The sequence below is a fragment of the Dermacentor silvarum genome, chromosome 1 (genome assembly GCF_013339745.2).
Source record: "Dermacentor silvarum isolate Dsil-2018 chromosome 1, BIME_Dsil_1.4, whole genome shotgun sequence".
Lineage (NCBI taxonomy): Eukaryota > Metazoa > Arthropoda > Arachnida > Ixodida > Ixodidae > Dermacentor > Dermacentor silvarum.
The window spans coordinates 200,540,301-200,550,196 of NC_051154.1; the positions used below are offsets into that span (position 1 = coordinate 200,540,301).

Here is a 9,896-nt window from a genome sequence, read left to right on the forward strand (position 1 = left end):
CAGAAAGAGCTGCTGTACGCCACCTATAAAGAAACTCCGATGGGCCTGTTTAATTAGCCATCCAGGACAGTCCTGGACTGCCCAATGAATTGATTTCAGCCAATGAACATTGCGTATCAAGCATATTGGGCAGTCCTGGAAAACCAGGGACGACAAGTCGAAGCGACCCACTGGCCATATGGCGGCTATGATATGTTTTCAGCTCTTGGATTTGCTTCCGGAGCTTGCAGTACATAAAAGCATGGCCTTGAAGATCTGGCATTAGGGGCTGTTACTTCGAGGGTGCCGTGGGAGGGAGTGTGATTTGGACACTACGAGGCCCTGACACTATCTATACCCCGAATTATACCACTTACCACCGCCGAAAGTAGCCAGAAAGTAGCTAAGTCGCCAACCACGATTTTCAGTCACCAGGAGCCTCTAAAAGTAGACAATTTGGCGAAAAGTCGCCAAACATAACAACCCTGGCTCTGTGTGATTTTATTCAAGCTACAACACGGTTACCACGCTGATCACAGTTCTCATTACAAGCCCTGGTGTACTTCTATATTCCTTTCATCCTAAATCGTTCAGAGAAATTTTGTTTTTTTATGTGCGCTTATCATTTCATCTGGTTCAAACTGTTCCCGAAAATTTTCAAATTAACAGATTATCAATTCGTTTCAATAAATATCACTACGTTAAAACCCTCCAATTCTTGGCCCATCCACACCTGTAGGTACGTGCCAATCTCGAAGGCTCATCATCATCACCATCATCAACATTACCCCGGCTTAGTTCTCAGCAAACTGAACCTCCCCTATCCACCAAGCACTTCGTGGGCTAAAATCATTCGAAAGAACAGTTGCCCACTCATTTTAATTGGGATTACAATATTTCTGAAGGCGGACGGACAATGAAAAGCAATTATTATTAAGGAAGTGCTTCATGAAAGCGGCGAGAGGTGCATCGCGTGCATCTGTCGTAGCTATCATCATCATGTTTAGGATTATCATCATTACCTCATTGAAAGATGACGACTCCAGTGGAACCTACCAAGGATTCCGTCCCAGGTATGCGAAATGTGATCTGCCGCACTGTCCTAGATTTGACCGTCGTGTCGTCATGTTGGTCATGCCGTAATAGCGGTTGCTCTATCATCGTTGCCGTCGCACTCATCGTCATTTTCAGTGGTGATGTCTTGTCATGGTCTCGCTATTGTTACCATGCCATTGTCGTTCTCGTGACGTCGTCGTTTTCGGTATTGAAGCCATTGTGCAATTATCGTAGTCCTCCCTGACATTTCTGTCGAGTGAGCTACCTCTCTTTTGGTGAGCTCTTGAAAGGGGCTGTCTACATTAACTATCTATATATAAAAAGCTTGATTGCCCAACTCGCAGAGATGTCGTTCGTAAGAACGTTTTTCCGATTGGTTGCCACCCTTGGCTAATATGTTCACTACGACTACAGGACGGTTTTTGTTCTGTTCAACAGTTTCCTTAAGACAGCGGGTCTGAAACGACGGAGCCGTTGCAGGTGCGAGAGAAGTTTATTCTGGTTGAACGCGTTACAACGCATACGCGCCCTCATCTAGAGAAGGGACGCGATTCTAGCACCACTCTTAAGTTATCCGCTCTTAAAATGAGCCGGTAAGTACATCGACGTTTCAGTTAGCAGTTTCTTAAAATACCTCCTCTAGCATCTAGGGGCAATCTTAACTGGAACGCTGAAGTACATTTGCGCAGATTTTGGGGCCGGATATCTCAAAAGTATCCCAAAGTGGTGCTAGTCAGGATTTCCGCTAAGCAGAAATAACCTTACTATGCACTGCTCGGCTTTAATTTCGCAATCGACAAATGTTCCCGACTGCTAGTAATTAAAACTTAATTCATCTTTTGTTTAGTTCGCTATCTGAACAATGTAATTTATCACGTAGAGAATTTACTCCTCTTCCAGAAATGCACCTGAGAAGGCAAAGCATCGTTATCTATCACAGGGGATAAAAAAATCCTTTCTTTGAACAAAAAGAAAAAGAAAGAAAAGAACTGGCTGTATGTATATGGCTAGGCCACTGTTACCAGCCACTTCCACGCGCCAACGTATTCGGTAAAGTACAATACGTAATTTCTGCGCGAAGCCATAGCCACCTAGCAAATTGTCCCTGAATCATGTTGCCATTTGCTCGAATGAACCGGCGGAGCGTTTACACTTTTTGCTTATTCGCATATGAAAAGATTTTGCCACGTAGTCCCTCGTTTATTGTCAGCACGTGAGTAGCGAGGTGAAGAAGAAGATGCACTGACTGCGCGTGGCACTTGCCGCCGCCTGCAGCCCGGCTATCCCATCAGATGCGTCGGGCGGATCGCAGCAGTATGGCCACCGGTCGTTCCCCAGCGCTGGAGCGCATCTGCAAGGAGCTCGACGACATCCGCCGAGAGCCACCGGCCAACTGCATGGCGGGTCCGGTTGATCCGAAGGACCTCTTCAAGTGGGAGGCCACCATCCAGGGACCGACGGGAAGTCCGTTTGAAGGGGGCACCTTTCAAGTTGGGCATCATCTTCCCAGCCGATTACCCATTTCGGCCACCTCAGGTAACAGTTTGCTATGATGTCTCGTGGCTGGTTGAGAAGATGTCGCGATAACGTCTCGGTTGATGAGCGTCTAGACGAATAGCGCCCGCAGGAGTGGGGACAAAAGAATACGCGATAAGACGCTGACAACGCCGCGTGTGTCTTTTCGCGTCTTCTTTTGTCGCTGTGCCTGTGTGCGCTATTCCTCTATACAATCGAGAACTATACCAGTAAGGCCACCTCGTCACACTGGTTGACTCTTATTTGACTTCTGATCTTATAAACTCGAAGCGCACATCACAAGGCGAGGACTTACGACTGCGGGAAATCGAGTTAGCCCATATATTTGGATCAACTAGGCGACTTACGAAACGCGGTATGACGCAACTGTAAGCCACGAGGGAGCCAACGTTGATGAATGTGGGAGCCGAATACAGACTCGCCAGCATGCTGATTCGAGTTACGCGAATAAATCGCTGATACGAGGCACACACATCCTGATTATTACAATAGTAAATATATGGACACTCAGGCGCATTTCTGCAGTCGTTGCCATCGGCGTCGGCGTGGCCGTGATGTTCCGTATAAAGTCCAAGGGCGATAGCGTCGTCACCACGCACCGTATGTTGTATGTACGAGTGAAAGGTTGCCAGGGTGAGCCGACGATGGTGGCTCAATCGCGCGCGCTCAAGGGAAGAAAGCGGGGAGGAAGCGCGCCTTCTTCCGTCGGGGGCAAGGCACCGGGGGGAGGGAGGTGGCGGCGTTCTACACCGGCAGCGGCTGTGTATGGCGCTGCCGCCCGCACTCGCGCGTGCCCTATCTTTAACGCGATCTGCTATGGGAACAGAGTGCACTGAGGACTGATAGCTTCGTGTGCGTTGTGTTCTCGCCGCTCACTTTGCGTTGAAGCGATCGACAACACGAAAGTCAGTTCGCTCGCTGCTGCTGCCGCATTTCCTCACGCCAGCGTTTTGGCAGCGAGTGTCCGCGGTCAAGAACCGTTTTCGCTCACGAGCCGAGTGTTCTTGCTCACCAGTGTACAGCCTTCACATGCTGATTTCACTGTCAGTCACCTTGAATGTGTTACTAGGTACTGTGTACTCAAGCGCTGCAGCTTTATGGTATGCATAGTCACTGCAAAAGAAAAATATCTTGCTCAAGCATCTAACGTGGTCAAAAGTTCGATCAGAGTCGGTATTTTTAATACTTGCCATATTTTACGCGCTTTCCAGCGACTGTTTTCAAGTCCCCATACAGCCACGTTACATCTACCCTCTGTCATTAAGCGCACCTGTATTTAAGTCTCCATACAACCACGTTACATGTACCCTTTGTCATTAACCGCACCATCAGCAACCGTACATCATCCAAATTTCTGGCACTCTTTGGCCATTCCTGGCACCAATAAGCGCCATTTAAAAATAATATTTTTAATAATATAAGTCGCAGTTTCGCCCGAAAGGCGAAGCATCAATTGCGATAGCAAATTAGTAGAAAGCTATACAGATTAAGGATAGCAGTTTTATCGGCTACATAAACTTGGACACATTCGCTTACTAACTGAATTAACAAGCATGGTGTGAGCGCGCAAAAGCAAACATGAATACATCACACTCGATGACCGCAGACAACCACTGTCAACACGCTGGCGTGAGCATGCACGTTCCCCTTGCGCCCGGTCGCAAGATACGCATTTGATGCCGCAGCTAAATGTAGCCTCCCCTCCTTCCCTCCAATGCTCCCACGGCCTTTCGTACGACGGAAGACATCGCGTTTACTCTCCGTCATGCGTTCGCTCTCCGTGAAAACGCGCGTCCCTCGTGCGCTTTCACTCGCACATACAGCATACGGCGCGCAGCGACGATTTTATCACCCTTGGACTTTATACGGAACTTCACGGCAACGACTGACAACGACGGCAGAAATCCGCTTGGAGTGTCCATGTTATTATATTATTAATGCTGTCACATTAATAATAATAATAATAATCATCATCATCAAAAGTGCTGTCACGGCAAATATGGCACTTTCACCTTGCACTGCAACAACAGTGAATACTGCGGATGGCGCAGCTATATACCGAGTGAAATTTTTATGTTGCACACTTTTTTAAAGCCTACAAGATTTACTCAAATTGCGTCACTACAGATTAATTATCTGCCCAGGCGGATGTCATTTGCAAGAAAATAGTCGGATTTTTGCCCGGAAGGCGAAGCATTGATTCTTATAGCAAATTAGTGGACAGCTACACGAAGTAGGGATAGTAGTTTTATCAGCCGTATAAACTTGTAAACATAGGCATAATAACTAAATTAAGAAAGATGGTGTCACGCGCGCACAAGTAAACATGAACACATCTCACTCCATGACCGCGCATACTCGCTGTCAGAACGCTGGAGTGAGGAAGCGCGGCGGCAACAGCCAGCAAATTGACATTCGTGGTGCCTCTCGCATAAACGTGAACTAAGCCGCAAAATCACAGCACGTGGCGTACTCTACTCCTGCCGCAGATGGCTTTCAAGATACAGCCGCCTGAGCGGGAGCGCTCGGCGTAGTACGCGGCTCACCCCTTCCCTACCTTCCCCCCGGAGCCTTGCGACTCGGGCGGGCGCGCGCGTCTTCCCGGGCCGCCCAAAGTAGAACGCCCCCCCCCCCCCCCCCCCCCATGCCTACTTCAACCCTTCCGTGCGCGAGACCGTGCCGCGATCGCCGGCTCACCCTCGCACGCTTTCACTCGCACATACAGCGTACGCCGCGCGGCAACGATTGTGTCGCTCGTGGACTTTATACAGAACCTCATGGTGATAGCGACAGCGACGGCAGAAATGCGCCTGGAGTGTCCATTTAATTGCTATCGTAATAAAACCAAACCTATTTATTCCCTACTAAAGCTATATACGCTATATTAGCTTCGTAGTTACAAAAATCACGGCACATGTATAATGTAAAGTAGAAGGGAATCGTTATAAAAGTATAGTTACGCGTTATTAAGTTTCGAAGGAGTCACGAATAACGAATCGAATATTGTACTATTGTCTATTGAATTTAATAATCACGATATAATTCGGTACTCGAATCGAATAGTAACTATTCGAGAATCCGAATAAGTTTCGAATAAATTTCGTATACTCCAAGTGGTCGACTGTACCAATCAAACAGGAAATCTAAACAAAAATGCAAGACTTTTCATTTCATCCACAGTGAACATAACGTACTGGAGCAAGCTGCATCACTCAGGAAGCCAGACTTTTCTGACTAAACACGATCCCTCGAAAAAAAAAAGTTGTTTAGACACAGCATTCGGTGGCAGTTGGTATTGTCAGTCATCACATGAAATTATGAATACGCTTCGTTGAAATATACTCGATACTATAGTGGCCCCAGCTGCCGCAGCCATACAAACTAGAAAAAAACATTTTTTTTTTCTTTTCTTTGTTCGTTCTCTCTGCCATTGGTGCAGATGGCCCACATTTCTGATTTGTGTGCGAAGCTCACATTTATTAATTAGCCAACAAGGATGCCCTTCTAAGCTTTATACGATAATGCTCAACTGTATATGCTGAACAGCCCTGAGTTTTTGAAATGACTGCTTAGTGGCTCTTAAAGCTCTCTTTGTTGTTTTAGTAAACTATTCTGTTTAATGCGCAGCGTCATTACAAACTTTCTAATGTTGTGAATACCAGGATGAGAAAAATGTTTATTATTGGTGAGAAGTCGGTACCTTATTCGAAAACTATTCGATATTAGATTCGGTCTCAAAAACTACTATTCAAACCCAACTATAGTTATCGTAGTTAGCAGTTATTCCGGTGAGTCTCCAGATGAAAAAAAAAAATTGTAAAATACCGCGCTATCTCCGCATAGAGGGTAGTACATGCCCTACGACTCTGCACCTGACCGTACAATCCAACTCAGCTGAATGCAACAAAGCTCATGCACATAGATTTCAGTTGAACCCCAGGTGTTTAAAATTAATTCGGAGCACTCCCAACGGCGTCTCTAAACATCCCACTGTCCAGCTCTAGAATGTAGGGTGGGAAAAAAACCTGCGAACTTCTCGGAACTCGTTTACTGCGACAGCACCAGGTTATCACAGAGGACACCGCGATCATCGCAAGAACAACTTTTTTTTTTTTTTGCGGTGTTGCCCGTTGTGGCCTCCGTAAGTACGCAGCCCAGATTCCGCCACTCTCGAGGCCTGCGTGGCGCAAAAGACCCTTAAGGCAGAAAGTTGAGCTAGTTGGTGACGAGCATACGCCATGATTACTAGCATAACAAGAGAGGGACTGAAGAAAGCACACGAGACCACGCTAGACCTAGCATGGTCCCGTGTTATTTCTTTAGTCCCTGTCTTGTTAGGCTAATGAACATGTCTTGTTATGCACAAGACGCCTCCAAGTTTCCAACCACGAATGCTGTGCGGTAGCTCAGTGATAAGTGCATCATGTTCCCAACTGCACATTGCACCAGCGGCATGAGGTCGATTCCGAAAAATTTCTGATGACTTTAATGTGAGAAGGCACTAACGCATCATGAGACATGCAAACACATTTGTGCTCATTCCACTGGCGGTGAAGGGCAAAGTCTTGTTTTCCTTCTTCATTTGAGGATGAGGAGGTGGCCCGACGACGACGACAACAGCGTATCGCAAAGGATCACAGATTCACACACCAAGCTGTGTTTAGAGTTCTTAACTGCTGTCGCAGGAAAAATGCCTCAGCACGACACGATTAACCATGAATTTCCGCTCACACAACACAACCAAAGGTATGAGAGCAATTTCACAGTTGAAGTTCGAGCAAGACAGCAACTAACACTGCTATTCTCGGCACCGAAGTTAGAACCTCGGGCTGCACGTGCCAAAACCATGATCTGATTATGAGGCACGCAGTAGTAGGCGGGGTACTCAGGGTTTATTTTGACACCCTGGGGGGCTTCTTTAACGTGCGCCCAGTGGACGGTGCAAGAATGATTTTTTCTTTTTTTGCGTTCTGCTCACACCGGAATGAGGCCGTCGCCACCTCGAGCTCAGCTGCGCAACGTCATAGCCACAGAGCTGCCGCGGCGGGTCTATTCTCGGCATCGTATTCAATGCAACTAAAATAATGTCTCGTTGCTAACGAGCATAAGTTTCACCTTTCTTTGTGGAAGAATTAGATATATCCACTATCGGGGACAAAACAACAAAACTCAAATGAAACATCGTGCAGCGCTAGTGCGCTTCTAACTCCACAGGTGAAGCTCTCAGAGGCGTCAGCGTGTACTTTCTCCTTGGGCACAGTAGTGTAGCCCTCGGCATAGGCATATCATCCCCGCTCATTTCTGCGGGCATGTTCTGCAATTGAACAAAAAAATGTAACGAATTACACCAGACTTCACATGCTCGAAGAGATTTGGTTTAACTTGCGCAGTGGCGCGCAGACGGTATTACAGTGAACAAATTACTGTGGCTGGATTATTCGAACCAAGTAAGTATCAACGCCGCTTTGGTAGCGATTTGTTTGGATATCGGAACAAAGTTATTTGAGGCTGTTTAGGGCTCCTATATTATAGATAATTGAGCCAAAATTATGCTTATTGACTTTGCGCCAAAAAATGAATTGATTTTTCTTTTTCTCATTTTTGGGCTGCCATTTGGTTATAATGATTCCAGTTCGATCTATAGAATAACTAGACCGAGCCATGCAACATTTGCATCTTTGCTTAAAGTGTTCTGTGAACTACAAGTAGAGAGAGAGGAGGGGGGGCGACGTTCTCTCTTTATAATCTCTCAAACAAACATAAGCAAAATTCATTGGAATCACTTGATCTTGGCATTAAATTGTTTTCCCGCGCAACTTGCACATCGATAAGTGCGAGTGACGTAAAGCAGGCATCAGGGTCAGCGTGCGTGGCGCATGTGCGCATTGATGGAGTCTCCAGCAACTTTCTAGCTCATTTGGCCGTATTGTTGCACGTTCGGTTTAGCCGCCTTAATTCACCCTAAGAGATCAGTGGCGAGGAAGGGGGGCGAAACCTCCCGCATCTCCCTCTATCGCCCGCAACATGAGTATTTTGCGTGGGGTGATTACAGAGCAATGATGCGCGCGACCACAGCCGTTATAGAAGCGTCTTTACTGGAGACAGTCCTTACTATTGTCTCCCATCCTAGCTACCCCTACATCGGCTCCTAAACGTGTAGATAGGCATGCGCCATACGTCGTGTGAGTTCACAGAGAAGTTTTGTCACTTCATCAACCCACGCACAGCTGCATAAACTGTTTACGGTCATGCGCCTCCCCATTACTAGCAGGAATCGGAGCACCTAAATTGAGAAACAGAGAAAAAAACGTCATATTTCTTAATTTATGTTTTTATTGAAGATAGCTGTTCACGTATTGAAAAAGAAAATTAACAAGACGCACTTTGAAAAGACGCAAGTCACTAAATACAATAAAACAATAAGGTGCACCGTGATCACTAACAGTTCGAGTGCATGCGATGAGACATCCCCGAAAGGTTCAGTGTCCTCTGCGTCAGGTCTATAGGTATAGTAGTGCACACTGAGCCGAACCGTGAGCCCCGTTTCCAAAAGTTTGACACTTTGCCGAGATTTTCGCAGCTATCTTAAAGCCACATTGTCCATTTAATTGAAGCCTAATGTTCATAACACATTGTTTGTTGCTGAGTAGTCGTGGAAATCGCGGCACGTCAGGCCAATATCTGGCCTTTTCTCCTAATATACTCGCTCTTGCTTTTGTCGTCTCGTTTTCTGCTTTGCAGGTGAGGTTCCTGACCAAGATCTACCACCCTAACATTGGGTGGAACGGCAACATTTGCCTCAACGTCCTCACATCGCAGTGGACGCCGGCTCTGTCCATTGCTAAGGTTCTGGTCTCCATTTACTGGTTGATGAGCAACCCGAATGCAAGTGACCCACTGGTAAACAGTGTGGCGACTCTCTACCGAAACAATCGGGAGCTCTATGACATCACAGCGCGGGAGTGGACCGAGAAGCACGCCTCGAAGAAATGACGGGGATCTGTCTCCTGCCATTGCTTTTCGTGCGAGCCGTGCCTCACTGTATAGCAAGGAGCCCTTTAAACATCCCCTGTCCTGTCTTCTCCATGCCAGTCACTTCAGCATAAAACACTTTCAGTTGTCATATTTTCAATTATGCTAGTAATTGGTATATATATATATATATATATATATATATATATATATATGTATGTATATACACCACGTGCTTTATTTTAACGTTAACAGCTTTTCTTAATCGCCTGTGGCATTTAGCACAAACATTCTTGTTTGTGCTAAATGCCACACACGTACTTGCAAACGTACTTGTTGAGCTGGAATACTTG

The 9,896-nt window shown here is 46.4% G+C and overlaps 1 pseudogene; it reads left to right on the plus strand.

The window, feature by feature from the left end:
- The first annotated feature begins 1,015 nt into the window (after window positions 1-1,015).
- On the plus strand, window positions 1,016-9,637 carry LOC119451115 (ubiquitin-conjugating enzyme E2 D4-like; annotated as a pseudogene).
- The last annotated feature ends 259 nt before the right edge of the window (window positions 9,638-9,896 follow it).